This window comes from Pterocles gutturalis, unplaced genomic scaffold (assembly GCF_000699245.1).
Source record: "Pterocles gutturalis isolate BGI_N339 unplaced genomic scaffold, ASM69924v1 scaffold29356, whole genome shotgun sequence".
Lineage (NCBI taxonomy): Eukaryota > Metazoa > Chordata > Aves > Pterocliformes > Pteroclidae > Pterocles > Pterocles gutturalis.
Window position 1 is genome coordinate 37,435 of NW_010101471.1, and position 3,931 is coordinate 41,365.

The following is a 3,931-nucleotide window of genomic DNA, read 5'->3' on the forward strand; positions in this document are numbered from 1 at the left end:
TGTTTCTAAATGTGCTAAATATTTATGTAACTCCTTTTTTGGAAGTCTTTTTTAGCTAAGTGCATTCTCTTCTTCAAACAACTAAATTATTGTAGGAAATCACACTTCAGGGCAGGAAGGGAGGGGGCAAGCTAGTGAAAAAAAACAAGCTTGCTAGTAAACTCGGGTCCCTGAGAGAAATGAGCTCAAAGTTCTCTGTAAGGATGGTGCTGAAGCACAAGATTTAATATTGGAGGACTTGTTAGGTGTTTTTGTAATGATCAGGCATAGACATTACTAGTAAATTTTATTCTACAGCATGCAATATAGGTATTTCCTCGTTGCACATTGTCCTTGTGGTCAGAACAAAAGGCATGCACAATACATTCATACTTTTGCAATTTCTCATACAAACTTGTATGGGTAAGTGCATGGCATGTATACTTTGTGGTTTACAGGTATGGAATTATATATGCAGTATATTGCACTTTGATAGAAAAGAGAGGTCTTGAATTTTTTTTTAGGACTACTATGTTAAAAAAAAAAACCAGAAAAAATAGTTTTAGGGTTGTATACATCAGTATTTTCTGGGGCTTGGTTTGTACAAGCTACAATTCTCCACTTGAGAACCAGGAATAGGCTGTAAGAATACTTTTTTTTTTCATAAGACACTACGAAGCTGCTATATACCAACTAATACTCCACTGGCCAAAAGTATGAGTCTTCCTCTCCTGCTCATAGACGTGTCCATAAATGCAGTTAAAAACAGTACTTCACGCCCATGGTTAAAATTGCAAAACTTGTCAGTTAAGGCTCGCAATTTTCACAGCTTTGCACTGGGCTTAGTGAAATACTATCTCATTACTCCACTGCATTCGCAACAGTGGAGTACTTAAAATTGCTTCTGCTGTTATATATTCACACTTGGAACACTAAATTCTGTTAGCTTATACTGTTTTCATCCTGCCACTTTTGTACTTGCTTTTAAATCTACTTTTCTTTTTCTGATGTTTTTAAAGATTTCCAAACTATGTATTGAGATCTTATTCCTTTGAAATAAACAATAAAATGCTTTATGCTTTTTTGATAATGTCATCTATGCACTTGAGATAGTAGTTTGTAGGCTGAAGAAGAAAAGCTGACCTGGATAGTGAGTTCTAGGTGCAAACTGTCAGTGGCAATGATGTCCACTCCTGTGTCTGATTTCAAGCAAAGCTTTAAGTTTTTGCAAAACAGTTCATGAACAGAATGACATAAAAAAAACCCCTTCCCATTTGCAGTGTACTAGATCTAGCCACATTATCCCCCCTATAATCATGTGCTCCAACTCTCCCCTCAAAAAGACGTTGATAGACAATTTCTAGAAATCTGTATTGCCATAAAGCTTGAATTTCATGGCACTATACTTAGCTTTCCCAGACAAACATTTTTTTCTTGTTTATTTCTCTCTTCCCCATGTGTTTGTCACCTTCAACCAATCTAGGCACCAGGAGACAGCTAAACTAATAGAATAGACTAGGATACACAGTTTGTTACTGGTTTAGAATAAGTAAGCTTTTTTGGAAGCATTTGTTTAAATACAGGACACATTTTTTGAACAGTATTGGTAAGTGATTGATGGTTGGGGGTGCAGATCTTCAGATGGTTTTAGCATTTCTTTGAAATAACAGAGAAGCATAGTGGTTGTGAAAGCTGACAGTTTAACAGGCCCAAAATTCATCTTTATTTGCAGATAGTTACTGCATTAGTTATCAACCAAGTTTCTGTGTACATCCCAATTCTGAACTGTGGAGCTTGCCCCTGAGCCAAAGCCCATTTCCTGAAGTCCCTCTGAGACCCCCTATCGAGCATGGAGCAATTATACTGGGCAAATCTGAGAGCTTTGCTTTGGGATTCATCTATGGGGATTTCAGGTCATCTGGAGAAGATGCTGTTCTAATTTTAAAAGAAAGCTTTTTTCCCGTTGTTCAGAAATTCAAGATGTTCACTAATAAGAAAGTCTATAAATGGAAAATGCTTTGCTCTGGGCAATGACGCTTGTTTTAGCTGAGGAAATTTCAGTTTTACTAGCTTGTAAAACTCCTAATTGCTGTTATTAAATCCCAGTCTCAAATGGAATACAATAATTTTCAATGATGTTGCCTGAAAATCTGGCTTATAAACACATACTGTTCCCTTCCCCCTTTTAACTGCTGTATTTTTGTGTAGAGGAAATTATCTGATATTCTATAATTATTGTCTGTGCTGCACTTGGTCTATAGTAAAACCACATGGATGCATTTGTGTCTGTCTTTGTATTGTTTTGAATGAAAGATAGGACGCCTGAATAAGTAATAAAAAAAAATAGTTAGAAGGTGTTCTACCTGTCCTGTGTGCATTGAATGTTATCTTGTTTGGTGGAGGGAATTGCACAGAAAGCAGATGGATTTCCTTTTCCTTGTAATACTAAATAGTCTTCCTCAGACATGCCTCTGTAGAGTTGAAACTGTTTCTTGGGAGACTAGATATTTTGGTAACATGTAATGTCTTGAATGAATTGGGACCTTATTAGTATCATTCAATTAAGGAATGTATTCTCTTTTGGTTTCTTAAAGTGGGTGACTCGAATATTTCCTTAAATATTATCAGTTGTCCCAAAGGAATTTCTGTCTTAATAAAAGATGTGTCACTGACTGTATTTTAAAAAGAAAGTAAGAGGATCTGGGTTAGCAGTAATATGTTTTTCAATCAAAATAGTCATCCTCTGCCTATTCAAAACACAGAGCTGGTGCATCTCCTGCAGCCACAGCCAGTGTGCTAAGGTCCACACCAAACCCTTTAGTCTGGACCTAAGAGCTGGCTCACGGGTAACCCAGCTGTATGCACGGAACATTTTCAGAACAGAGAGCAGAGCAAATCTTCCTCAGCTTTGGCTAATTGGGATGAGTTTTCGCCATGTCACATTAACACTTTGTGTTTACCACTATTTACATTTTCTATTTTTTTTTCTATTTACCACTACTAACATTTTCTGTTTTTTCCATGTATAATTAATGACATGCTGTCTGATCACTCCATCACCAGCAGGGCTGCAAGTGGGGTAGAGCTGTCTATTTATTTATTTATTTGTTTATTTTGCTAAAAGCATTGGCTAAGCTGGCAAAAAAAAACCAAAAAAAAAAAAAAACCTCAACTAGTAACTCTCAACCTTCAAGTCCATGTATGAAGTAAAGCAGGTAAGAGCTGTACAGTATCTTCAACATTTCCCTAGGTCACGCCTGTAAAAGGTACAGGACTGGGTATATCATATTTGTTAGGAAGCAAAAGAGCAAGGATGTATTAAAGCCTGTAAAAGTGACCTGTTTTAAATACATGAAGGGTTGTCAAGTTACTGTCTTGTTAAAGGGGGTGAAGAGAACATGTGCCTGCAGTAAGGCTGCCAGACAAATCAAAATTCTAGCGTCTTGCTATTCCTGGCATGTTTTAATAAGCAAAGAGCAGCTAAATAATGTATTGACAGTCAGGACAATTACATATGCACAATTTATAGCAACATTATGAGTTTGGGGAGTTTTTTTGCCTCCCTTTTGGGATCAGATTAACTTGAAACAGTACAAATGAAAAGCTCAGAAATAATTTTCTGCAGGGGAAATAAAAAAAAAAAAAATGAGGTAGGGCTAGGAGTTTGCTATATATGGAAAAAAATGTATGGATTTGGAAACCAGTACAATAAATGGTCTAGCTGGCGTGTATCCTTTTATTTTTTTATTTTTGTAGCTCCACAGCAAAAGCATAGCCTACTTGTGCAGGTGAAATACAAGGCTGAAAAGGATGCTGTTACATTATGTCCACTGCTACTGGCTCTGATAACTTGCCCTCCCCTTTTTTTGTGTGTGTCTTTAATCATCTTGTTCCATAAAACGCACTGGGAGGCATCACCCTAATCCACACCAGGACTCCGGCGGTTTGGAAG